General features: G+C 45.9%; 1 long non-coding RNA gene across 1 annotated transcript in view; it reads left to right on the top strand.

Moving 5' to 3' along the window:
- The first annotated feature begins 402 nt into the window (after positions 1-402).
- Positions 403-27,981, top strand: part of LOC141114236 (uncharacterized) — a 49,524-nt gene continuing 21,945 nt past the window's right edge. Inside the window, exon 1 of the long non-coding RNA XR_012236890.1 lies at positions 403-688. This is a non-coding gene — a long non-coding RNA (uncharacterized lncRNA). The remainder of the gene's footprint in view (positions 689-27,981) is intronic.

Below are 27,981 nucleotides of genomic sequence, written 5' to 3' on the forward strand. Positions count from 1 at the left end.
CTCACCACTTGTCAAAGTGCATTCTACCACAGATCACTTTTCGGAGAGGCGGCATAATCGCACGTTTGAATGAGCCATTACTCTAATCCTAACTGGAGTTCTCATGTTAGCAACGTGCTCTTTTCCCAGCATTTTTCAGGATATGGGTTGAAGTCGATTGCATGCCTCTATGTCCAAACAAGTGTATTTGATTTTTTTGTAGTTGTATTATTTTATTTTTCAATCTCTCTTTAGTTTTGAAACCCCGCTGACCTCATTCCGTCACAAAGCTCAGCCTTGCTCTATATATCCCCCTTGTCACTCGGGGTCACAATGCAGTGGATCCCTCGAAACACTTATACAAGACATGCAGAATAGGACTGTCTTTCCTAATCATACTTTTGACACTAAATCACTTAAATTTAAATGAAAGCAAGGGTCATTAGATGATTTGGACTCTTTCTTGTCCTCCAAAATGGTTTTAACCAGTTTGATTCCAGTTGTCACAGGAGGGCTTGTAAAAGTATATGTTTTAGAATACATATTTATCTTTCTATATGTCTTCTTGTTTCAGATCCGCCGGCAGAACCTGCAGCTGTACGGACTACTAGGGTCATACTATCACGTTTCTATGGAAACATGTCTTGTACCCTAAAGGTTGTACACTCAGTAGCATCCAGGGTGTAGGGCGATGACAGAGGCTTAAAAGGTACATTGCATTTTTTTCACTATAAGAGAAACTCTGATTCAATTAAAAGATGTATTGATGTCACCAAATAGCCAATTTAATAATAAGTGCAGGTTTAATGTTTAAGTGCATTGTTTCTTTATTATCAAGGCAAATTAAGGACCCTTTCACACTTAAGTATTTTTGCTGCGCTTTTACCCTGCTAAAAGCACATGAATAATTTCAAATTATTTCCCTATAAATCCTATGGAACTCATCAGACCAGTGTGCTGTGGGTGCAGCGCGTTTCAAAAAGTCTTGCATGCTGCACCTTTGTCTTGTTAAAATCAAGGAAAAATGCATCAAAAACACATAAAAAATGCAACACATTGACATTTGTGCTTTTAGTGGGCTTATTAAGTCACATGTCTATGTTTCGCAGGTGCATGATGGGAGTCAGGCAATCAGGAAACCCACCAAAAATGCTTAAAAAATATGCATCATATATGCACATACCGCATTTTTCAACAGACCAGTGTGAAAGGGCCCTAAGTATTCCAGCTGTGGATATTTTATACAGTGTGAAATAGGGGGTGTTAATTCAGACGTGGTGAGTGTTTTTAACCTCTTGACTTCTGGAAGATTTACCCAGGACCAGGACATTTTTTGTGATACGGCACTGCGTTACTTTGATCGACAATTGCTAGGTCATGCAATGCTGTACTCAAAATTTATATAATTTGTTTTCTCACAAATAGAGCTTTCTTTTGGTGGTATTTGATCACCACTGGGTTTTTTATTTTTTTGCGCTATAAACAAAAAAAAGACAGAAAATGTAAAAAAAAAAAAAAAAAAAAAACAATATTTTTTACTTTCTGCTATAAAACACATCCAATAAAAAAAATTAAAAATCAAATTTCTTTATAAATTTAGGCCAATATGTATTCTGCTACATATTTTTGGTAAAAAATCCCAATAAACATATATTGATTGGTTTGCGCTAAAGTTATATTATCTAAAACTATGGGATATATACTGGTTTTTAAATGTATTTATTACTAGTAATGGCGGCGATTAGTGACTTATAGCGGGACTGCGATATTGCAGTGGACATTTGAACATTAACTGACACTTTTGACACTTTTTGGGAACCAGTGACACTAATACAGTGATCAGTGCTAAAATTATGCACGGTCACTGTACTAATGGCACTGGCTGGGAAGGGGTTAAACATCAGGGGCGAGCAAACGGTTAAATGTGTGCCTAGCCAGTGTTTTGGTGTACTGTGTGTGATGCTTTTACTAAGGGAAGTAATGGATTTTATTCCCTGTTTTGCAGGGAAAGAAAATACATTACTTCTCTGCTGACAGGGCTCTTCCTTGTTTTCATAGGCAGGGCTCTGTCCTGCATGAATTCCCAGTGATCGGTGGGTGCCGGTGGGCATCCATTGGCTGGCACCCACTGATCAGCATCTGCTGTGTATAATCAGAGCACAGCCGGGTTTCACCTAGTACGTGATTTAGCACAGGAGAGATGCCTTGCCGCCGTATATTTACTGTATGTTATACAGTCGGCAAGCAGTTAAAGTGAGTCCACGTCAGTCAGAACTGAAAGTGCATGGCAGCCCACTTTTATTGAAACACAAATGTAAATTCTTCACAACACAAGGTTTCCCACGCAGGGGTTTCGGCTTCACTCAAAAACAGCCTTAAAGTGGAGTTCCACCCAAAAATGGAACTTCCACTTTAAGGGAAGTTGACCCCCTGACATGCCACATTTGGCATGTCATTTTTTTGGTGGGGGGAGCAGAAATCCTCTTTTTAGAGGGTTTCAGCTCCCACTTCCTCCCGGGGCACCGCGGCGCGGCAAGTACGTTCACCTCTCTCCCCTCCCTCTCGGCAATCATCTGGGACACGTCACAGGTCCCAGATGATTGCCCGACCAGTCACAGCACGCAGCGCGGCTCGCACATGCACAGTGCGCCCACAGTGACAACACCGGCGCCGCAGAGAGGAGGGGGAGATGCGCTGGGCTTTGTTCGCCCACATCGCTGGACCGTGAGACAGGTAAGTGTCTGTTTATTAAAAGTCAGCAGCTGCAGTATTTGTAGCTGCTGACTTTTAATCTTTTTTTTTTTTTTTTGTTGGAGCCCCGCTTTAATACAAAATGCAGAGCCACCTGGCTCTCCTGTAAGCATCACCACTGCTCTCTCTGGTCTCCCAGACCATGGGCTCCTCGGCTCACTCAGCCTATGCTTGCAGCTACTCACTGCACAAGTTCCACTCCTAGCCTCTGGATAGGGTTCTCCCAGCACCTCAGCTCTCCCACTTCTCAGGAGAATGGGACTCCCTCCAGGCCCCTCTGTGGACTTATTAGTCACCTCATCTTTCTGGGTCTCTCCGAACCTGCGTAGCTGTCCTGACTTTCCAAGTCCTATGGTTTAGAAGTCCCCCCAACATAGGGTCACGTCTCCCAAGTAGGTCACCTCTCCTGGCTAGAGCACACATCTATCTTCACACAGAGACTCTCTCTTCAAATGGCCGCAACTGCCTTGAGCTACTTTCAGATCTGACTTATAACAACCTCGCACAGGCTTCAAGTGTCTAGCAATATCCAGATTGTAGGTTCTGTCCCACCTAACACTCTTTGGAACCTTCAAACTCCAGGCCCTGATCCAGAATTACAAAAACTTAAAGTATAGCTTTCTACACTCATAACAAGCACACTGGAGCTTTGCAATTAGCCTCAATGCGAATCCTGTGCCATTTCCAAAAAAATTCACATAGTGGAAGGGCCTCACACTGTCACAATAGTTACATTTGTCTAAGCTATGCATTTGCCATACCTGGCCGATCCCTGTGTAATCTGGAAATCACTGAAGTAGATACCTCTTGTTAGGTACCTGGTAGTAAAGCCTGACTTGTAGGAGAAGACCTCTCATACAACGCTGGTTCAGGAGCCACTGGAGTGGGGACAGTGGTCTCGTGAGCACAGTGGGGTAGGAGTGCCTGTTGAGGTAGAAGTCTCTGATGCTGGAGCAGAGTAGAGATCCCTCCAGGGATGGCTGGACTGCAGGGGAGGTAGTAAGCAGAGAGCAGCAGGCTGCAGCACTGAAGAGGCAGATGCAGAAGTCACTGGAACTGGAGCTGAGGGTGCAACAGCACAGAAGCAAACGGCAGGCACTAGCAAGGTCAGACAGTCCGGGTTTAGCAGGCAACAAGACGGTTAATAACAGCAGGCAGAAGCAGAGTCGGTAGGCAGGCAGAGGTCGGCAACGGTATTGGTGGAAGCAGTAGCAGGGTCAGGCAGGTCAGGTAGGATTGGAGAAGGAGGGATGGTCAGACAAGCCGGGTCAATATGATAATCAATCAATCAGGTGCAGGTTAGCAGATTCACAGAGCTGAGACGAAACAGCAGCGCACCCCTGCAGCAGGAGGACTCTTATGCGCTCCTTGGCGCCAAAACGTCGCGAACGCGCGCGCGTTCACATACGCGCCGCGCTGACGCACAGTAGCAGCTGGAGATTGCTGCATTGTCTGAACAGGGGCGTGCCGGCGCATAGGCGAACGCACATGTGCCGGTCTGGTGCTGACAGATCCCTGACATTGCCCCCCCCCCAAAGGGCAGCCTCCGGATGCCCATACGTCTTCTTTTCTCAGGATGGGCAGAGAAATAAGCGTGAACTAATCGCCTGGCGTGGACATTGCTGTCTGGTTCCCATGAGTTACTCTCTGGACCGTAACCTTTCCATTTAATCAGAAATTGATTTTGTCCTTGTCTTCTTCTACAGTCAAGAATAGCCTCAACCTCAAATTCCTCGCCTCCATCTACTAAGACAGGTTCAGGAGGTCTAGTTCCTCTATCAGGGAAGGGGTCAGGTATGGCAGGTTTAAGCAGGGACACATGAAATACCAGGTGAATCTTGAGAGAATCAGGCAAGGTCAGTTCATAAGATACTTCATTAATTCTCCTCTTAACCGGAAGGGGTCCCATAAATCTAGGTGCCAACTTCTTATAGGGCGTACACACGGTCGGACTTTGTTTGGACATTCCGACAACAAATTCCTAGGATTTTTTCCGACGGATGTTGGCTCAAACTTGTCTTGCATACACACGGTCACACAAAGTTGTCGGAAAATCCGATCGTTCTGAACGCGGTGACGTAAAACACGTACGTCGGGACTATAAACGGGGCAGTGGCCAATAGCTTTCATCTCTTTATTTATTCTGAGCATGCGTGGCACTTTGTCCGTCGGATTTGTGTACACACGATCGGAATTTCTGACAACAGATTTTGTTGTCGGAAAATTTTATCTCCTGCTCTCCAACTTTGTGTGTCGGAAAATCCGATGGAAAATGTCCGATGGAGCCCACACACGGTCGGAATTTCCGACAACACGCTCCGATCGGACATTTTCCATCGGAAAATCCGACCGTGTGTACGGGGCATTAGACGGACATGCTAACTTGATATTACTGGTAGAAAGCCATACCTGATCACCAAGCTGTAACTTCAACTCCCCTCTTCTTTTTCGATCGAAGATTCTTTTGCTGTCCGCCTGGGCCTTGGACACCGCCTCCTGCAACATCTGATTGTTGTGGCTGAGGAAGTCCACTGTATTCTGCACTGCCGGAACTGAAGATTCTGAAAGGAAATCGGGTAGAAAGGTTAAATGAAAGCCATAATTGGCGAAAAAAGGGGACTGACCGGTGGCTGAATGTGTGGCATTGTTGTATGCGAATTCTGCTAAGGGCAGCAGGGACACCCAATCATCCTGTGTGAAGGAAGTAAAGCATCTGTTCAAGGGTCTGATTGGTCCTTTCTGTCTGCCCATTAGTTTGAGGATGATAGGCCGAGGACAAGGCCAGTTCAATTTTTAGAATTTCACACAGGGCTCTCCAAAAATGTGAGGTGAATTGTACCCCTCTGTCAGAAACTATACTTGCGGGGACTCCATGTAGTCTGATGATTTCCCTGATGAATATGCGGGCGGTTTCAATGGCAGATGGAGTTCCCCTTAAAGGAAGGAAGTGGGCCATCTTGGTTAAACGGTCTACCACCACAAAGATGGCTGAACACCCCTCGGAACATGGAAGCTCTACTATAAAATCCATGGAAATCATTTTCCAGGGTCGATCAGGTACAGGCAAAGGTTTTAACAGACCCCAAGCTCGATTTCTAGACGTCTTATTCTGGATACAGGTAGGGCAGGAGTTGACATATCTTTCACAAAAGTCTTTCAGATTGGGCCACCAGAAAATGCGTTGCACAAGTTCCAGGGTCTTGCGGACCCCAAAGTGACCTGCCAGTGGGTGATCATGAAGAAGCATCAAGACCTTGACCCGAACCTCCTCAGGAACAAAAATTTGGCTCCCCGTCCATAACAATCCATCTCTGGACGTCAGAGTAATCCCTGTAGGCCTAGATGACTCAGAGGATGCTCCTTTAATCTGGGAGAGTAGGTCTGTTTGCAGGAGTAGGAAATTGTTTGCGGGCAAGATGGTGTCAGGGATGGATAAGTCCTTCGGGTTGTCATGCATACGTGATAATGCATCCGGTTTGATATTTTTTGAGCCTGGCCGGTAAGTTATATGGAAACAAAAACGTTAGAAAAACAGAGCCCAGCGGGCTTGCCGAGGCTTTAGTCGTTTAGCAGATCTTAAATACTCTAGGTTCTTGTGGTCAGTGTATATTAATACTGGATGCACAGCCCCCTCCAACAGGTACCTCCACTCCTCCAGAGCAGCCTTAATAGCGAGAAGCTCCCGTCACCAACATCGTAGTTCTTCTCTGCAGAAGAAAGTTTACGGGAGAAAAACCCCACAGGGTGCATTAGATCTTTGCTGCCTTTACGTTGTGATAGCATTGCACCCACTGCTATTTCAGAAGTGTCAACTTCCAAAATGAATGGTAGAGATGGTTCAGGATGACTGAGGATTGGGGCCGAGGTAAACAGTCTCTTGAGATTATCAAAAGCATCTTGGGCTGATTGATTCCAGGAGAACCGGGCATTCTGCTTAGTCAACTGCGTGATGGGTGCAATTATGGCCGAGAATCCCCTGATGAATTTCCTATAAAAGTTTGCAAAACCGATAAACCGCTGAATTCCCTTCTTGTCTAGGGGTACCGGCCAGTCCAGAACAGCGGATACCTTCTGGGGATCCATTTTAATGCCCGTTGGAGAGATTATCAATCCCAGGAATTGGATACTCTGTTGCTCGAACTCGCATTTCTCTGCCTTTGCATAAAGTCTGTCTAATCGGAGACGACCCAACACCCTGCGGACATGTTCTCGATGCAGATCAAGAGATTCTGAGAAGATCAGGATATCATCCAGATATGCGATCACAAACATGTCTAAAAAGTCCCTGAGAACGTCGTTAATCAGGTGTTGGAAGGTCGCAGGGGAGTTGCAGAGTCCGAAGGGCATGACCAAGTATTCATAATGCCCGAAAGCTGTTTTCCACTCATGCCCGGCCCGAATGCGGATCAGGTTGTAAGCCCCTCTTAGATCGAGTTTAGTAAAGATAACAGCAGTCCTTAACTTTTTGAATAGTTCAGGTATCAAGGGTAGGGGATACCGATTTTTAACCGTAATTTTGTTCAACTCCCGATAATCTATACACGGGCGGAGAGTCTTGTCCTTTTTGGTGACAAAAAAATATTCCGGCACCCGCTGGGGAAGTGGAGTGGCGGATGAAGCCCTTAGCCAAGTTCTCATCAACATGTTTTTAGTGCCTCTTGCTCCTTCTCAGATAAAGGGAAGATACGTCTGAATGGAATCTCGGATCCTGGCAGCAACTCAATTGGGCAGTCGTAGGGGCGATGAGGCGGAAGGGAGTCTGCCCCCTTCTTGCTAAAAACATCGATGAACTTGTGGTAATGTTCAGGGATGGACTGGCATAGTTTCTGGTCAGTGTCAAGACATAGGAGAGTAGCTGAAGAGTCGGACTTTCCAACCAAACAGTGTTCCTGACAGTAGGACGATACAAACTTTACTTCTCCAGAGACCCAGTTGATGTGCGGATTGTGGGCTTGAAGCCAGGGAATGCCCAGGATAATTGGAAATAGTGGAGAAGTAATGGCATCAAGGGTCAACAGCTCCTTATGTTGGGAGGAAATGATAGCAGGCAAAGGAAGAGTCTCCTGAATTACTTGTCCGGATCTAATGCGGGAGCCATCAGCTAGGAAAACAGAAAGTCCATGAGTCTTAGTCCGTAAAGGGATGTTATGCTGGCTGGCAAAGGTCAAGTCAATAAAACAGCTGCATGCTCCGGAGTCAATGATAGCGTTGACTGGAATTATCTCTTCCTGGAGCTGTAACGAGAGAGAAATGGCAAGGTGGGTAGCGTTGGCAGACAAAGCAGAGAGACTGGTAGACACAGAAGATGAGCACTTACTTATCTTGACTGGACAATTATGGACATAGTGACCAGTTCCACCACAATAGAGGCACAGGTTAAGTTGACGACGACGTGCCCGTTCCTCAGGAGACAAGGCAGGTCGCATTAGTCGTAGCTGCATGGGTTCTGAAGTGTCAGGCGTGGCGTTGAATGGATTCACACTGGGTGAAGGTAGGTAGCGTGCTGCAGGAACCGGAGCTGTCATCCAGGCCGGGCGGGTTTGCTGGGCGGAGCGTTCGGATCGACATTCTCGGAGACGACGATCAATCTGGATTGCCAAGGAGATCAAGGCTTCAAGAGTATCTGGTATGCCAATTCGAGCAAGTTCATCTTTCAGCCCTTCAGATAGGCCCATGCGGAACTGATGACGCAGGGTCGCATCGTTCCACTGCGTGTCCGCGCTCCAGCGTCTGAAGTCAGTGACATAGTCCTCAGCCGGTCTGCGGCCTTGCTGGAGCGTGAACAGGGCTGACTCATCTGTGGCAGTCCGCTGAGGATACTCATAGAGCTGAGCCATGGCTTCAAAAAAGGAGGGTAAAGATTGGGTTAAGGCTGAGTCTCCCTCAATTAAACGGTGAGCCCAGGTCTGAGGTTCCCCTTGTAGGAGGGAGATCACAAACCCCACCTTGGTAACTTCCAGTGAAAAGGTTCGGGGTTGTAAGGCAAAAAAGAGCTGGCAGGCATTGCGAAAGGCCCAAAACTTGGTCCGGTCTCCGGAGAACCTCTCTGGGATGGGGACCCTCGGTTCAGGTGGAAGCATCACAACGGAGGGGGCAGGAGCAGGCTGTGCTGGAGCTGCGGCTGAAGAGGGAGCCATGGGACCAGGCCCAGCGAGATTCTGAACTTGCCCCTCAAGTCGGGTATAATTATCCTGAAGGGATTGCACCGCTTGAGTGAGGGCCGCAAGATGCGTGCAGATTTCCTTTATCGGGGAGGTATCTCCTGCAGGATCAGTTATGGCTGTTTCGTACTGTTAGGTACCTGGTAGTAGAGCCTGACTTGTAGGAGAAGACCTCTCATACAACGCTGGTTCAGGAGCCACTGGAGTGGGGACAGTGGTCTCGTGAGCACAGTGGGGTAGGAGTGCCTGTTGAGGTAGAAGTCTCTGATGCTGGAGCAGAGTAGAGTTCCCTCCAGGGATGGCTGGACTGCAGGTGAGGTGGTAAGCAGGGAGCAGCAGGCTGCAGCACTGAAGAGGCAGATGCAGAAGTCACTGGAACTGGAGCTGAGGGTGCAACAGCACAGAAGCAAACGGCAGGCACTAGCAAGGTCAGACAGTCCGGGTTTAGCAGGCAACAAGACGGTTAATAACAGCAGGCAGAAGCAGAGTCAGTAGGCAGGCAGAGGTCGGCAACGGTATTGGTAGAAGCAGTAGCAGGGTCAGGCAGGTCAGGTAGGATTGGAGAAGGAGGGATGGTCAGACAAGCCGGGTCAATATGATAATCAATCAATCAGGTGCAGGTTAGCAGATTCACAGAGCTGAGATGAAACAGCAGCGCACCCCTGCAGCAGGAGGACTCTTATGCGCTCCTTGGCGCCAAAACGTCGCGAACGCGCGCGCGTACACATACGCGCCGCGCCCGAGCGCCGCGCTGACGCACAGTAGCAGCTAGAGATTGCTGCATTGTCTGAACAGGGGCGCGCCGGCGCATAGGCGAATGCACATGTGCCGGTCTGGTGCTGACAGATCCCTGACACCTCTACTCCAGTGATCTCCACTTGTTTCCGTGTCCCGTGCTGAGTGGCTGCACTGCTGAATTCTAAACAGAGGATGTTGGCCTATTGGAACCAGTGCCATTCTGAGAATGCTTTGCACCTTATGAATGAACGCAAAGCATTCTCTGATTAGAGGTGGAGAGGTAGGTTGGAAGTAGAGATAGGACATGTAAGGGTGTAAGAAGGGCATAAATGCCTGGGAGCGGAAATTAGTGACTGGAATTTGAAAGTGCTGGAACTGGATGTACAGAGAAATAAAGCTGCTAATGCACTGAATCCAGGTATGAGCAGAGCAGGTCACAAACCGAGGTTGGAAATCAGTGAACGGTGAAGCACAAAATTGTAGGCAGAGTCAAGGTCAAGAAAAAGCAGAGGTTGGCAATGTGCAGGCATTGAGGTATCAAGTTAATAAGCAGAGTCTTGGTCAGAAGTCGAGGCTGGTTATGGAGATCAACAGCAGACATGAGCAAAGGATAACACAGGAACCCAGTTCAGCAGCGAAGGTCAGGTACAACTTCAGGATCAGGTATCACAGGAACACAAACTGAACGACTATTCAGTAATGAACTTATGTAGAACTTACTCTTAAGTTGTCCGTTTGGCGCCAGTATCTGTGGTAGACATGCATGTGCAGTGTGTGTGTGCGCTGATGCGCATATATGTGTGCAAAGTCACATGTCTGCTTAGACCTTTCCACACACGAATATGGGAATTCAGCAGTCCCCCTTCTAATGCACTGATGCCCTGTGTTGACAGGTACCAGGCTCTTTGCCATTCCCAGTGTCCAGGATGAGGTACCAGCAAGGGGAGGCTTACGTATCACCTACTTACCCCTTTCAGGAGCATGCAGGTGGTTTTCCCCTCTTAGGTGAACTGTTTTTCACTTTACTATGCATGCAGGTATGCTACAGGGGGTAGCTTGGTCTAATGTCCACTAATTAGGCTTCAAACATAAGATAAATATTCAGCAAAGAATTTTGGGCAAATATCAGGCAAAATCATTGATAAATATACCCTTTACTGTACATGCAATTAACATGAAAAAATATATCTGATGCTAGGCCTGCTTTAAAAAACATGGCACTTGTACATTTATCAGCTTTTAATTTGTGAATGAACTCCGGCACCCTCTTGAACATTTCCTTTGGCTTTTTTTGTACTAAGTTTTGCAGGTAATTAAATAAAAAAACAAATTTTGCAATTTCTTTTTTGTAAAGCAAACAATCGAATAACTTTAAGCCTTTGTGTTCTTTCAATAATTTATGCTTTAAGTTCCATAATTTAAGGTTGCAGCTCTGCACTTTCTAAATATAAAATGCATCTGCACCAAGATAATTAAACTTCCTGAGGAAAAGGCTCTTTCATCTCAGTCTTATAATAACAGTGGTTGAGTCTTATAGTCATCCCTCAATTATACGTCCATTTTGTTTTCATAATGCATGCCCTCACCGCACCATTTTTCATTTGGTCCTTGATTAACAAGCTTTCAAAAAGCTATTTAAAATGCCTTTTCTCTTTTATGACAATAGAAAGGACGCCTTAACTCTACATTCAGAATTTCTAGACCCCCAAAGCAAACAAAACATTTAAAGTCTTGAAACTCTTAGAATTGCTTTTGTTCATTTCAAAATTATTGCTGGCACACCATATTTAAAGTAAATGAAAACCTAGATTGCCAAAGCACTGTGTATTATAACTTGGTGCCTTAAAACCAAATTGTTTAATCTTTTCTTGCATCTCAGTGTTGCTGATCTCAGAATTTTTCACAGCCACTTTCGGTTTACATGTGCTCCAACGATGGCTGTGTATTATTTCTCAGGGCTTGTTTCCTGATGGGGACAACAGTGGACCATGCCTACATAATGTATTATGAATCAGCCACTTGTAGTCTCTATCAGAAATCCCATGTGACAGAGTGACAGCAGCACAGTTGGGAGTTCAGGAAGTGTACCATGTATTATTTTAATGAAAGGTGCAGATTTTTTTATTTTTTATGTAATCTTTATTTTAGACAAAGAACGATCCAACATAGACAAAGCCAACTCCACAAAGATCACAAACAGGTACAAAACAGCTTGGTAATATAACAAACACCAGTAGCAGGTAGGGTCTGCCCAAAAGGTACATACACAAATGAAACCAGAGAGTAACCAAGTCTAGCTGGCCTGTGACCAAGCCAAAGCATTCAGATAAAAGAGGGAGGCTGATTTACCCTCAAATAGTCTATGGGGCGCCCATGAGATAGAGGAGGGGGCCTTTGAAGGCCTCAGAAAAAAAAACCTTCAAAGAGGGACCATCAAGTGCCATAAATGATGACATGAAAGAGCAAATGAGAAACACCATCTTGTGCATAAACTTTTAACCTCTGCTAATTAAGGTATAAGCGGGTGTCACCCTCCAAGGAAGGAACCCTGCATATTCTTGCGTCATATATTATTTAAACAGAATGCTAGTCTACTGCAAGAAATTAGCACACAATAACAGAAAAAAAAAACCACAACAGTACATACAAAAAAGAAACGGATGTGTACTTGAACTTTTACTATGACCAAAATTGCTTACATGTTTCTTGAGTTTTGGAATCAATTGAGCTGGAGTGGGTCAACTGATATAGGTGAGTCAATTGCTCTGTGGAAAACTCTAGCCTGAGGTCCCATTCTCAGATTTAGGTGGGTTTGACAATGATGGATGCAGAGCTCAAAAGTTTATATAATTTGGAAACCACATGAGGAATGGGCTCCTCAGCTATCAAAGGCACTGAAATGGGGTAAGAGTAGACACAGCCATTGGTAGCAAAAAAGTGATGGAGTTGCTTGTAGTGCCAGAAGTCCATTGGAAAACTACCATGGCGTGCCCTAAGGGTTTCAAGTGTAAGCAGCCTACCATTCTCCATGAATTTGCCACAAATAGCGTTACCATCAGCAGCCCACGGTCCAAAGAAGGCCATTTGTTCAGCGGGGGAAACCACAAAAAGCACCCTAGCGAGGCCAACAGGGACACAGAGGAAGCCAAGGAAAAGAGATGATTGACACCGTCCCATACTCGAAGAGTGTGAGTCGTCAAAGAGGATTTAACATCCAACAACCCTCTGTACTCCTGGGGCAGCCAGGGGTGAAGGACATGTTCCACCCTGCCATACATTTCTCCAGGGGGACCCAAAACTTGCGTGAAAACAGCCTTTCAGGATTCGCTGCAGAACAATAGCCCTATAATACCATTGAATATCAGGAATTCCCAGGCTTCCTGCCTTTTTAGAGCGCTCCAGCACCTTCATAGCTATTCGTGGTCTCCGCACATTCCACACAAACCCAGAAAGCATACTCGTGAGCAGCAAAAAAAAAACTTTCAGGCAAGGGCACAGGCACCATCTGCAGGAAAAAGAATAACTGGGGGAGGATGTTCATCTTAATGATGTTTACCTATCCTAGCCAGGTAAAAGGCGTCTTGATCCAGGTCGATAGGTCCCATTGAACTGCACTCAGTAATATGGGGTAAATATAAGTGTAAGGTTTCAAAGCGATCTGTGAGTTGGATACCCAAATATCTCAAGGAAGGTTTGGCCCAGGCAAAGGGAAAGGCTGTCTGGAGGTTGTTTGCAAGAGCAAAGGGTAGCGTAATGGGTAATACTTCAAATTTAGTGTAGTTGATCTTAAAATTGGAGAGCGCACTAAAATGCTTAAGTTCCTGTATCAAGTTAGGCAGCAAGATCCGGGTTGTTCAAAGCTGCAGATTTTAAAAATATTGGAAAGGAAAGAATAAGATCCCTTCCTTTTAGGCCTAATTTACACAGGCGGTTGTTGGTTAAGGGGGTGGCATAAAAACAGAAGGATGAGGTTTTTACTGCTCCCTCCAACTGCTAGAGAATTAAAATTATGTGCTGGAAGCTTCTTGGATACAGCAAACGGCTTTACTTTTATGGAGGATATCAGAACATGTATTACAGCATGTCTATCATGGAACAGGAACAAGGAGCATACAACTACATACAGAGAGAGAGATAACACTTCCTCTGATTACATTATAATAGATACACACTACAGTGCCACCTGCTGGGTAGATAGGTATAATGCATACAGTATTGTCAGTTTATTAGCAACATGTTGTTGTTTCAACAGGGGGCAGCAACACCGCTCACCAAACGTTGCCCATTCAGTAAAATGGGGCCGTGCTTTTAGTGATAAATCAGACGGAGAGGAGATGTGGCTGTCAGAATAACTAAACAGTACCTTCATCTGATTGGATGCAAGCCAACAATTTGCCAACAGACTCCTTTAATAAAAAACGATTAAACAATCAACTTTTGTCAAGCCGAGTGGTGCTCCACACATGGACGAATATTCAAGTCGTTTTATGGCAGCTATTTGTGCAGCACATCTTGCCCACAACCTCAGGGTAGCACATCTAAGCAAGAAGCAGACCCTACATTAGATATGTGCAATTTCTTTTGTTCCAAATGCGCTTTTTGGCGAAAATCGGCAAATTCGTTAATTTGGAAATATTCGAAACATCAAAAACACGTTTAATGAATTTTTCTGAAATTCTAAAATTCTAAAATCAGAAAATCCAAAAGTTCGAAAATTTGGAAATTCGAAAGTTCGAAAGTGAGAATGAAAATCTGAAAATTCAAAAGAACGAAAATCCAAAAATAAGAACAAAAATTTGAAAATCAGAAAACCCGAAAATATGAAATAACACCTAACTAATAACTATGACTAACTATTAAATTATAGGTATTGGAATTTCCTTTCAAATTTGGCTGTTAGTGAACTTAATGAATACAAATTTATCCGAAGTTACGAATTATCCAAAATAAAGAATGCCACATCTAAACGAATGGAATGTAACGATTTAATAATAATAAATAATAATAATAAAAACTTTTTAATATTAATTTGTTACGTTCCATTCGTTTAGATGCGGCCTTCGTTATTTTGGATAATTCGTAACTTTGGATAAATATGTATTCGTTACGTTCACTAATAGCCAAATTTGAAGGGATATTCCAATACCTATAATTTAATAATTAGTTATTATTATTTATTTAGTTAGTAATTATTTCGTATTTTTGTATTTTTGTTCTTATTTTCAGATTTTTGAGTTTCGAATTACCGAATTTTAGAATTTCCAAATTTCCGAATTTATTCAAAATAATGAATTTCGATCATAACCAATGACCCGAAAAACGTGAAAAAAACGAAAACGAGAATTATTTTGTCAGTGCACAAGTCTACCCTACATGTGTAATTAGCAATAATCATTGTCCCCATATAATGTATATACAGTATATGACTACAAACCACACCTAGAAACAAGGTTTTTAAAACAATATCCAACATTGATAATACTGTTGAAGGTTAAATGTATCACTTTAAAAGTATAGCTTAAAAAAAAAAATACTCTAGTATACTAAGCCCCGGTTCTCACTGGTGCGACTTGCGATTTGACAGTTTAAAGTTGCATAACAAGTAGCACCCTATTTGTGCCTAGATAACTGTTCAAATCAATGCAACTCTGAATTGCACTGATTTTGAAAAAGGTTCCTGTACTATTTTTGACGAAGTAGTGCAATTTCAATGCCGCATTCAGTGTAAACCCAGGCTTAAAATAAAGCACTATTTAAAAAAACCATAAGGATAAAATTAAAATGTATGACTGGTAAAACTTTTTTTTTTGTGGATAAAGTGTAGAAAGGTAACCAACCCTCTGTCAAATTTTGATGTTTGTCCTCTTTGAGGAGTACTGTATAATTGCTGTAAAGTAATGTTACACAAGTAGAATTTGATTCTGGAACATTCCCTTGATTCTCTGATAATGTTAATTGGGTCAAATCAAAATTGTTTTCAATTGTAGTGATAACAAAAAATTTAATGAGCAAGATGGAGAACTTTTCTCGTATAAACAAATTTCTAACCGTTTGTTTAAAGTGGATGTAAACCCGAATTTTTAATTTTTTTTTTATATCATACTGTAGAGTATAAGATTTCCTATCATTTGAGCCCAGTCTTGCTACACAGATTTAATATATCTCTGAGCAATCCTCTTTGATTGTTCAGTGAGAAAAATCTTGACAAACTGAGAAAAACTTTGTCAAATACTCCCCCTTGCTGTGAGTGACAGCCTAAGACACAGGCATTTTTTTTAATTCCCTCCTCCACTCCTTTTTCAGCAGCTCTGCAAGGATTGGCTGTTCCACACCTCAGCATGATTTGGCATGCTGAAGTCATATGGTTACTTTCCTGTCTTTTCACTGGATGTTAGAGATCATAGCAGAAGTTCAGCAGAAGTTCAGTGTTAGAAATACGCAGGAGAAAATGCATATTGACAAGGAGTATAGAGGTGGGCGGGGAGTCTACTGACATCATGACTCCACAAACTGAGCTCCAGACAACAGACCCACCCACAGAATCTGCAGTTTTTCGGGTCTAATAACAGACAGAGGGGAGACATTTGACAGGTAAAGATACATGCAGGAGGCATGTATATCCTTATAGATAACCCCTATGGCAGTAGTTTAGAAAGGATGACATTGGGTTTACATCCACTTTAAGAAATTTCATTCACTCCAAAATCGAATTTTAAAAGCAAACAAAATTTATAAGTACTCTGTAACACATTCAATTTTTTGTATAAATGGACCTACGAAACTCTACCATTATATGGCCAGCTTAAGATAAAGGCCGTTTTTTTTTTTTTTTCAGTTTTGGAAAGAGTGGCCAAAGGTTAGACCAGTGATGGCAAACCTTGGCACCCCAGATGTTTTGGAACTACATTTCCCATGATGCCCATTGCCCAACTACACTGCAGAGTGAATGAGCATGGGAAATGTAGTTCCAAAATATCTGGGGTGCCAAGGTTTGCCATCACTGGGTTAGACCCTCTATTTTTTGTTGATGATGGTGCCCTTGTTGGGGAGATTGACCTTCTCTATTTGCCATGGTGGCCATTGTCCAGATCCTGTCCGCAATAAAGGCTCACAAAGACCTGGCATTCTTGCCAGTATTCTACATGGCCGCATTTGTTTGTGCAGAAATGGGCACACCCTCATCACGAATTGGCGCCAAATGCCCTTCATAAAGGGAATTAGCTGCCTCCAGAGATTGCTCATTGATCTTCAGCTCTCCAGTGCACTTGTTCCTGTAAACCTTGTATCTGTGAATTCTCCGTTAGCAACTTGGCTTGCTCTTGGACCTGTCTTCTGCCTGCCCCACGGCTTGCTTAACAGGCTTGCTTATTCTGCGCTCCTGTGTATGACCCTTGCTTGCCCTCCTGACCACTCACCTGGTATCTGACCTTGGCTTTGAACCGGCTACTCTTCCATTCTACCTGTGACCTGCTACTTATCCTGGGGCACCACCTGCCTCCAGTCACTGCTCCAGTGCCTCGGATGACTACCTGGACTCCTTGCCCAACAACGCTCTAGTCAGAAAATCCTTGCAAGCAGTTCCAACAGGCGCATGCTTCTTTTTTTTTTAGCACCTCCTGTTCCCTACTTCAGGGGTGCCTGAAGCTTAGCGCAAAGGGAAGCCCTCTCATCATTTGGCCTCCAACCAGGTATGTGATAATTATGTTTTAGAGTTCTTAAGAGGTGAAAAGAAACCCTTCTGGTGACAACTGTCCAGGGTGAGAATTACCCTTACTTTGGGGGGGTTTCTTCTCACTACCTGTTGCATCTTTAAGGCAGGAAGTGCAGAGAAATCTCACCGCAGAAGGACAGCAAAAAATAACTCGATAGAAAATGTAACCCTCCCCTACTCTATTCAGTACTAAAAAAAAAAATCAGTTTTAGCTATACATATAGTACATTTGTATACCTAACTCTCCCACTGTCTGCACTACCAATCTTCAATTTATTAAACAGTTAAAGCGGGGGTCCACCTATCTATCGTTTTTTTTTTTTGGAGTTCATTCACAAACTTTTCTTCTCATGATTATCTACTCACATGTTCTGTATAATAAGTCCGCCTGTGTCCGATTTTGTTGTAAAGAATAACTTATAAAATTCACTGAAGGCGGTTTCCATCTTCATTGTGGGCATTTGAAGCCCACAAGCATGTATTTCCTGGATGCAGTGAATGCTGTGCTCCCAGCATTCACCGAGATGTTGTGATGATGCTGTTGCACAATGCATGCTGGGAAGCCTGAGACTAGCGCCCAGGGGACTGTGGGAGGTCTGGGAGAGGCTAGAAACACGCCTACTCCCATGGGAGGAAAACCAGGAAGTGCTAAGAAGATTAGAAAAAAAAAGGTAATTACGGCGATTTAAATTTTTTTACACAGCATGTCAGCATCTAGGCAAGGAAGAGAATGCATAGAGATAATGTTCAAAATTTGGGTGGAACCCCGGTTTAAGGTGGCTGAAAAATCATTAAAATCGAACACACTTCCAGGTATGTCCCCCCCCCCCACTGCCCTCTGTGGTTCATTCCACCACCCCTGATGTTAATACTGTGTTGCGTAGTGACATAAAGGTTGCTGGCTGGAACCATAGAGTGCAGTGGGTGATCAGACATTCTTCAGCAAGTGTATCTCTTCAAGAGAGAAATTTAGTGACAGACAAGTATTATTTCTATTATTTGCAGGCAGGGCTTTGAAGAGTAATTTTAAATGCAGATTTCACTGCTGACCGCATACTTAGATTGGTAATCTCAGATAAATTATGTACTTACATTTATACTACTCTTTCAAGCAGCTACTTACCAGCTGTTTACAGCACAACACAAAAGCACGTCAATTTTTAATAAGTGCACTCTATTGCAAAATATACTTTAATGTGTTAAGGGAAAAAACTTTATTTATGAATATAGGTATGGAAAATACTGTATTTATATTGATGGCTTCAATGTTTTCTTGAAGAATAGAAATCTCACCAGTGGGGGCTCAGACAGCAAAAAAATAAAAACTAGGAGACATTTGAATCCTTCTGCATTCCGATCAAAAGCTAAACAGCTTCCCTCCCTCTGGGGAGCAAATAGGCCACACTTGATGAGACAGAGGTGTAGCTAGGCACAGGCATGTACTGGCCATCGGGACTACCGGGAGTTTCCCGGTGGGCCGATGGCTCAGTGGGCCTGTTTCGGTGACAGACAGCCTGTCAAAATAATGGATGCGTGGCCCGTGCAGCCATTATTTTGAGCACTGCATAGGTTACTGTAAGGTCACGCATGCTGGTGGGCGGGGAAATCCTCCGACGGCCGCTGCCGCTCCATCCCTGATCATCCCTGATGTCAGCCTGTGGGCAGTGGGTGAAAGCCGGCTCGGTGCAGCTGCCCTAGAGGAGAGGATTCGCACACTGCTGCTCAGCCAGCTTGTGACAAACCCTGCTTCTCCCGCCCCTCTCTCCCTGCCCATGCGTTGCATCTATGAAGAGCAAGAGGGAGCGGGAAGATTAAACAAGCAGCCGACAGCCACATTAAAGCCCCCCCCACCATTCAAGTGAGTTAGCTGAGCACTGACCAGACCTGGACCCCTCTCTCCTTCCTCTCTTTCTCTCTGCCTCTCTGCCCCTTCTCTCTCTCTCTCTCTTCCCCTCTCTTCCCCCTCTCTCTCTCTCTTCCCCTCTCTGCCCCCTTCTCTCTCTCTGCCTCTTTCTGCCCCCTTCTCTCTCTCTGCCCCCTTCTCTCTCTCTCTCTCTCTCTCTTCCCCTCTCTGCCCCCTTCTCTCTCTCTCTGCCCCCTTCTCTCTCTGATTCTCTGCCCCCTTCTCTCTCTGCTTCTCTGCCCCCTTCTCTCTCTCTCTCTCTGCTTCTCTGCCCCATTCTCTCTCTCTGCCCCCTTCTCTCTCTCTCTCTGCCCCCTTCTCTCTCTCTTCCCCTCTCTGCCCCCTTCTCTCTCTCTGCCCATCTCTGCCCCCTTCTCTCTCTCTCTGCCCCCTTCTCTCTCTCTCTCTCTCTGCCCCTTCTCTCTCTCTTTCTCTCTCTCTCTGCCCCCTTCTCTCTCTCTCTCTTTTCCCCTCTCTGCCCCCCCTCTCTCTCTGCCCCCCCCTCTCTCTCTCTCTCTCTCTGCCCCCCTCTCTCTCTGCTTCTCTGCCCTCTTCTCTCTCTCTCTTTTTCTCTCTCTGCTTCTCTGCCCTCTTCTCTCTCTCTCTCTCTCTTTCTCTTTCTGCCCCTCTCTGCCCCTTCTCTCTCTCTCTCTGCCCTCTTCTTTCTCTCTGCTTCTCTGCCCCCTTCTTTCTCTCTCTGCCCCTCTCTGCCCCTTCTCTCTCTCTCTGCCTCTCTGCCCCCTTCTCTCTCTCTGCCTCTCTGCCCCTTCTCTCTCTCTGCCTCTCTGTCCCCTTCTCTCTCTCTCTGCCTCTCTGTCCCCTTCTCTCTCTGCCTGCCTCTCTGCCCCCTTCTCTCTCTCTGCCTCTCTGCCCTCTTCTCTCTCTCTCTCTCTCTCTCTGCCCCATTCTCTCTCTCTCTGCCTCTCTGCCCTCTTCTCTCTATCTGGCCCTCTCTGCCCCTTCTCTCTCTCTCTCTCTCTCTCTCTCTGCCCCTCTCTGCCCTCTTCTCTCTCTCTCTCTACTTCTCTGCCCCCTTCTCTCTCTCTCACTTTCTCTCTCTGCCCCTTCTCTCTCTCTGCCTCTCTTTCCCCTTCTCTCTATCTCTCTCTGCCTATCTGCCCCCTTCTCTCCTTCTCTCTCTCTGCCTCTCTTTCCCCTTCTCTCTATCTCTCTCTGCCTATCTGCCCCCTTCTCTCCTTCTCTCTCTCTGCCCCCTTCTCTTTCTCTCTGCCCCTTCTCTCTCTCTGCCTCTCTGCCCCCTTCTCTCTCTCTCTCTCTCTCTCTGCCCCTTCTCTCTTTCTGCCTCTCTTCCCCCTTCTCTCTCTCTGCCTCTCTGCCCCCTTCTCTCTCTCTCTGCCTCCCTGCCCCCTTCTCTCTCTCTGCCCCTTCTCTCTCTCTCTGCCTCTCTGCCCCCTTCTCTCTCTCTCTGCCTCTCTGCCCCCTTCTCTCTCTCTGACTCTCTGCCCCCTTCTCTTTCTCTCTGCCTCTCTGCCCCCTTCTCTCCCTCTGCCCCCTTCTCTCTCTCTGATTCTCTGCCCCCTTCTCTCTCTCTGCCCCTTCTCTCTCTCTCCCTGCCTCTCTGCCCCCTTCTCTCTCTCTGCCTCTCTGCCCCCTTCTCTCTCTCTCTCTCTGCCTCTCTGCCCCTTCTCTCTCTCTCTCTCTCTCTCTCTCTGCCTCTCTCTCTCTCTGCCTCTCTGCCCCCTTCTCTCTCTCTGACTCTCTGCCCCCTTCTCTCTCTCTGCCTCTCTGCCCCCTTCTCTCTCTCTGCCTCTCTGCCCCCTTCTCTCTCTCTCTGCCTCTCTGCCCCCTTCTCTCCCTCTGCCCCCTTCTCTCTCTCTGATTCTCTGCCCCCTTCTCTCTCTCTGCCCCTTCTCTCTCTCTCTCTGCCCCTTCTCTCTCTCTGCCTCTCTGCCCCCTTCTCTCTCTCTCTCTCTCTCTCTGCCTCTCTGCCCCTTCTCTCTCTCTGACTCTCTGCCCCCTCCTCTCTCTCTGCCTCTCTGCCCCCTTCTCTCTCTCTCTGCCTCTCTGCCCCTTCTCTCTCTTTGCCTCTTTGCCCCTTCTCTCTCTCTGCCCCCTTCTCTCTCTCTCTCTCTGCCTCTCTACCCCCTTCTCTATCTCTTCCTCTCTGCCCTCTTCTCTCTCTCTCTCTCTCTCTGCCCCCTCTCTCTCTCTGCCCCTCTCTCTCTCTGCCCCTTCTCTCTCTGCCCCTCTTTCTGCCCCCTCTCTCTCTGCTCCCTTCTCTGTTCCTCCCTCTCTCTTTGCCCACTTCTCTCTCTGCCCCCTTATCTCTGCCTCCCTCTCTCTCTGCCCTCTTCTTTCTCTGCCCCCTTCTCTCTTTGCCCCCTTCTCTCTCTCTGCCCCTTCTCTCTCTTCCTTCCCCCTTCTCTCTTTGCCCCCTTCTCTCTTTGCCCCTTCTCTCTTTGCCCCCTTCTCTCTCTGCCCCTTCTCTCTCTGTCTCTCTCTCTGCCCCCTTCTCTCTGTGCCCCCTTCTCTTTCTGCCTCTCTCTCTCTGCCCCTTCTCTCTCTGCCTCTCTCTCTCTGCCCCTTCTCTCTCTGCCTCTCTCTCTCTGCCCCTTCTCTCTTTGCCCCCTTCTCTCTTTGCCCCCTTCTCTCTCTGCCCCCTTTTCTCTGCCTCCCTCTCCCTCTCTGCCTCCCTCGCTCTCTCTGCCCCCTTCTTCATCTGCCCCCTTCTCTCTCTGCCCCTTCTCCCTCTGCCCCCTTCTCTCTCTGCCTCCCTCACTCTCTCTGCCTCCCTAGCTCTCTCTGCCCCCTTCTCTCTTTGCCCCCTTCTCTCTCCGCCCCCTTTCTCTCTCTGCCCCCTTTCTCTCTCTCTGCCCCCCCTCTCTCTCTCTGCCCCCTCTCTCTCTCTGTTCTCTTCTCTCTCTCTGCCCCTCTCTCTCCGCCTCTCTCTCTCTCTCTCTCTTTACGCCCCTCCCTTTCTCTCTCTCTCCTCTCCCTTCTCCCTTCCTCTCTTTCTCCCCCCTCTCTTTCTCTTTTCTGCTCTCTCCCCCCCTCTCTCTCTATCTCTCTCTCTCTCCCTGGCCTTTTTCTGGCAGCAGGTGACGGTGACAAGTGACACACTGCATTTGGTGGCAGGTGACGGTGGCATGTGACACATTGCATCTGGTGGCAGGCGGCGGGGGGGGCATGTGACATGCTGCATCTGGTGGCAAGCGACGGTGGCAAGTGACACGCTGCATCTGGTGGCAAGCGACGGTGGCAAGTGACATGCTGCATCTGGTGGCAGGCAATGGTGAGACGCTGCATCTGGTGGCAGGCAATGGTGAGACGCTGCATCTGTTGGCAGGCGGCGGTGGCAAATGACATTCTGCATCTAGTCGCAGGCAATGGTGACATACTGCATCTGGTGGCAGGTGACAAGCTCAGGGTTCCCACTGATTCTGCATTCTGGTGAGTTGAACTATTTCATTATATATTACAATGTAGTAATAGAAATAATGTGATTTGATCATCCTGACACCATATTAAGCATGGTATCGGGATGTTTTCAGTGCTAGCACCAGCCATTCACTCGACAAATCACCCCCACCGCTGAATTCCCTGTCAACCCTGAGACTACATCCCCCCTGGTCCTTGGCAAAATTGGCCCTGAATGGAAGTCTGGAAATGTGGTCACCCTACCAGGGGGCAAGGTGGCAATTTCCCCCCCGGCCGCTCTGATGCCCCATACAAATACCGCACCGCTTCCCTTTAGATCCATCCCAAACTCAATAAGTATCCATATTGTGCATTTGCGTATAGTTTTATATACTGTTTTGGTGCATGTTTGCAAAAATAAAGTGGGCCGGTCTGGGTGAAGTCCAGGGCCAAATTTTTGTCCCAGTCCAGCCCTGGCTAGGCAAGTGATCTGCAGCCAGGGGTGAGGCCCTGCACTGTCAAAACTGGTGCACAGGCACCTGAGCTGGAGCTTAATAGCATGCAGCTTCCCTGGAAGACCCAGCTACTGTTGGGAGCACAGGCACCATGATTATATGACTGTGTCAACTATGACCCAGCATCCCAGCCCAGAAAATTGATGTCGCTTCTGGATAGGGATGGGCAGAACACCGGTTTGGTTTGCACCAGAACACCGCGAACAGGCAAAAATTTCTAGTGAACATGTGAACCCTAATAAAGTCTATGGGACACGAACACGAAAAATCAAAAGTGCTCATTTTAAAGGCTTATATGCAAGTTATTGCCATACAAAGTGTATGGGGGCTCGGGTACTGCCCCAGGGGACATGTATCAATGCAAAAAAAAGTTTTTAAAACAACCGTTCTTTCAGGAGCAGTTATTTTAATAATGCTGAAAGCTGAGTTCCACCCATTTAAAAGTCAGCAGCTACAAAAAGTGTAGCTGCTGACTTTTAATAATCAGACACTCTTTTGTCCCACGGTCCAGCGATGCGGGTGCAGGAAGCCTCTCCCCCTCCTCCCCGAGGCGCCGTCATTCTAACTGTGGGTGCCCGACTGTGGCTTCACAGCTGGGCGCGCACTGCATTTGCACGAACTGCGCTGTTAATGGCTGGGCAATCTTCTGGGACTTGTGACGTATCCCAGAAGATTGCAGGGAGGGAGGGGGGAGAGGCGATCTTCCTTCCGGCCCTGCGGTGCCAGGGGAGGAAGTGGGAGCTGGGTGCCTGTAAAAACAGGGTACCTGCTCCTTCGCCAAAAAAAATGACATGCCAAATGTGGCATGTCAGGGGGCCACCTGCACTTAAAGCGGAAGTTCCATTTTTGGGTGGAACTCTGCTTTAAAGTGAAACAATAAAAATGAAAGATTCCTTTCAATATCGTGCCTGGAGGGTCCCCTTAGTCTGCCTGTAAAGTGGCACATTTGTGCGATGTGTATAACAGTGTTGCAGCAAAATGACATTTCCAAAGGAAAAAGTGTAATTTAAACTTGCTAGCGGCTGTAATGTATTGCTGGCTCCCGGCAATATAGATGAAAAATCAAGGAAAAAACAAAATCAAGGAAACAAACATAGAACAGCATGTCATCAGATATTAGGAAGGCTTCCTAGTCTGCTGCAGCGGTAGAGGGTTCTGCTAACCACTTAGTCCAGACTCTGTCATATTTTTTCAGACAGCCTCTATGTATATAGGTTTCCTTGTACAAGGGTATCGCATTATTTACAAGTGTTTTCCATAAATGGGGCGGCACAGTGGTGCAGTGGATAGCACTCTCGCCTAGCAGTAAGAAGGGTCGCTGGTTCGAATCCCGACCACGACACTACCTGCCTGGAGTTTGCATGTTCTCCCTGTGTCTGCGTGGGTTTCCTCCGGGTACTCCGGTTTCCTCCCACACTCCAAAGACATGCTGGTAGGTTAATTGGATCCTGTCTAAATTGGCCCTAGTATAGGTATGAATGTGAGTTAGGGACCTTAGATTGTAAGCTCCTTGAGGGTATAGGGACTGATGTGAATGTATAATATATATATGTAAAGCACTGCGTAAATTGACGGCGCTATATAAGTACCTGAAAATAAATAAATAAATATATAGAGGGAGGAGTCTTTTGCTTCCAGCATAGGATGATGGATTTCCTGGCATAGAACATCAAGAGACCCAACAAGGTTCTCTCGGCCACCCTGGGCACTAGGTCCTCCACCAACCCCAGCAGGCATATTCTTGGGGATGGAACAATAGAGATACTTAGTAGTTCATTCACCTCCATAAGGATTTGTGACCAAAAACTGTAATTACTGGGCAGGACCAGAATATGTGAATGTAGTCCCCAGGGCATGGTCACAATGCCAGCACTCCGGGGAGAGAGAAGACCTCATCCTGTGCACCCGAGCAGGAGTGAGATATGCCCTATGGACAATCTTGTATTGAATAAGGTGGTCTCTCAAGGATACAAGTATTTTAAATGGGAAGTCCCACACATCCCCCCAGTCCTCTGAGTCCAGCTCCAGTACATCCCGGCCCCATTGCTGATGGAGCCTGGACAACTCAGGAGATGCACGTATAGCACGGAGGTGGGTTTTTCTGTACAGTCAAAGCGCAAAATCTGCTCCAAGTTAGATTGCACCAGCTGCCTCTTGCCTGATGGGAACTGAGCCCTGAAAGCATGGGACAACTGCAGATATCTGAATTTTTGTGAGGGCGGGGCATTGTGTTGAGACATTAAATGATCAAAGGAGAAAATCAAGAGGTCTGAGGTAATGTCTGAGAGAATTTTAATACAGCACTTGGCCCATACCACAGGACGTGGAATTTCTAAAAAGTGCTGTAGGTTGGGATTGTTCCAGAAGGGGGCGGTTCGGGGATACAGCAGTCAGAGGGTACTTTTCACAGGCCAGGCCCTCCTTCCTGTAATGTGTACACTGCCTGCACTGTATATATATTAAACTGCCTGCATGCCACTAACTAACCTGCCTAATCTTCTCTCAATCTCCACATTATCGCACTACATACTGCCGCCGTGTGGGGTGTGGACTTAGCCCCCTGAGCCAAGATTGGCCAAAGGAACCCTTCCTTTGGCCAATCATGGCTCTCACAGCAGATCGCACTCTGATTGGCCAAAGCATGCAAGTCAGGTGCATGCTTTGGCCAATCAGAGGCCGTCAATGCACTGTAATCTCGTGCATTATGGGGCGCCCTGCGGCGCTCGAATTTGCCACGAATGCCCCATATGTTCGGTTCTTCTGCGAACAAACGAACACCCGATGTTCGAGTCGAACTTACGTTGGATTTGAACATCGGAACCATCCCTACTCCAGGATAGTGCCTGAACAGAAAATCAGATGAACACATTGTCAGGGGAGTTACTATGAGCTCTGTGAGAGGTAATAAATACCTGTAAGTGTTTTTTATTCACATATTACTCAGCATTAAAATCTTAAAGCTTTTAAAAGCACAAAGCTTAACAGAAAAACATCATATAAATTTGTCAAAATGCTATATTAAAACAAAGGCAGTCAGTCTTTCATGGTAAATTGAACCTTTAAATTGATCGTCATCTGCTTCTAGTTTGATATTTCTTATAGCAGTAATTTTTTTTGTATTTGTATTTTTTTTTTTGTAAAATGAGAGTGAGAGATCAAAACAAAATAATTGAAATAAAAATAAATCCCACACGGTCAAACAAATCATATTTCTTTTAAAGAAGCTATTTTTGAATATGAGGTGGAACATTATATACAAATGTTAGTACATGTACCATTTAGGTAATTATTTGTGTACCTTAGACACGATTAAATCTTTTCAGCTGTACATTCTTTCTTTCACCCCCACTGCTACTTCAGTAAACTGTACACTTATAGACAAGTAATGACTTCCTCCCACATCTACACTGTAGGGTAAAATGTGCTGTTTATAAAGGAGAAATTGCAGATTTAACACCATTTCCTATACAGCTGGCGTTTTGTGTAGGTGGCATGTAAGTCTGTATGTTAACCCACAAATATGTAAACTAGACCTGTGACAACTTAGTCCAGGTATCAGCAACCTTTTCCACATTCAGGCCTCGTACACACGATCGGATTTTCCGCAGACAAAGCGACAGACTTTTGTCCGAAGAACGTGTGCCATGAACCTGTCTTGCATACAAACGGTACACAATTGTCAGCCAACAAACACGAATGTAGTGACGTACTAGACGTACTATGAGCCAATAAAGAGGAAGTTCAATTGTCATGCGCCACCCTTTGGGCTCCTTCTGCTAATTTCGTGTTGGTAGAAGTTTGGTAAGTGATGATTTTCAGTTTGTGCTTGTCAGTTCGTTTCTGAATGGCCGTTCATCAACCAGCCATGCTGCGGAATCGGAGGAGAGAACAGACCATTATTGGCCTTGGAGTTATTGCTTTGACCCAAGTCCAGTACAGGAACAGGAGGAGGAGGATTTCTTGGAACAAAAATTGGTTGCTTAATCATGACCAATTATGTCACATGCCTTTGCTGCGGGAGCTTCAGGAGCATAATCTGGATGATTTTCGAAAATTATCTCCGGATGACGGATCCCTGCTTTCACCAACTCTTGGCATTGGTGACCCCACATATTAAGAAGCAGGACACATGCATACAGCTTGCCATCACTCCTGAGCAAAGGCTCATAGCCACTTTGCATTACTTGACGATGGGGAGAAGTCTCCAGGACCTCAAGTTTACCACTGGGATCTCCCCCATGGCTCTGGGACTCATTATTCCAGACACCTGCTCAGCCATTATTCAAGTCCTGCAGAAGGACTATATTCGGGTAGGTTTTTGCCTTTAACATCACATTCTATGTGTTTAATGTTTGCTAATGTATTGTATGAATTTCTTGATTGATTCCATATTATTGTAATATGCTGTGAATGTCCTCTTTGTCCTCATTCATGCTGTAAGCTTTTCCTGCTTCTTTTTTGGTCTACATGCATATTTCCCTTCACTAACCTTGCCAGCATGCTATCCTGGGCCTGCACACCTAGCCTAGTAACTTAACAATGTATTTTGTCAGCTACATTTTTGTGCTTACCCTAAACACCCCCTAAAATGTGTCCAAATGTTATTGTTGTCCTCCAATTCAGGCAGAGTGCAAGAGGCCATTTTTTTGGGGCCCAAACTAATTTGTAACCCTCCCTCCGCTCCCAAAATGCTAAGTCAACAACTGACTTTGCAAAATCCATACACGCTATCCCTCTTTTGTGGTCATATTTCTGTAGAAATTCACCCAACCATGTAGTGCAAGGGCCTGTCTGATTACCTACAAATTGTAACGTAGATAGTTTTTGTCTCCTATTATATTGATA

The sequence above is a fragment of the Aquarana catesbeiana genome, linkage group LG12 (genome assembly GCF_042186555.1).
Source record: "Aquarana catesbeiana isolate 2022-GZ linkage group LG12, ASM4218655v1, whole genome shotgun sequence".
In the NCBI taxonomy this organism is placed as follows: domain Eukaryota; kingdom Metazoa; phylum Chordata; class Amphibia; order Anura; family Ranidae; genus Aquarana; species Aquarana catesbeiana.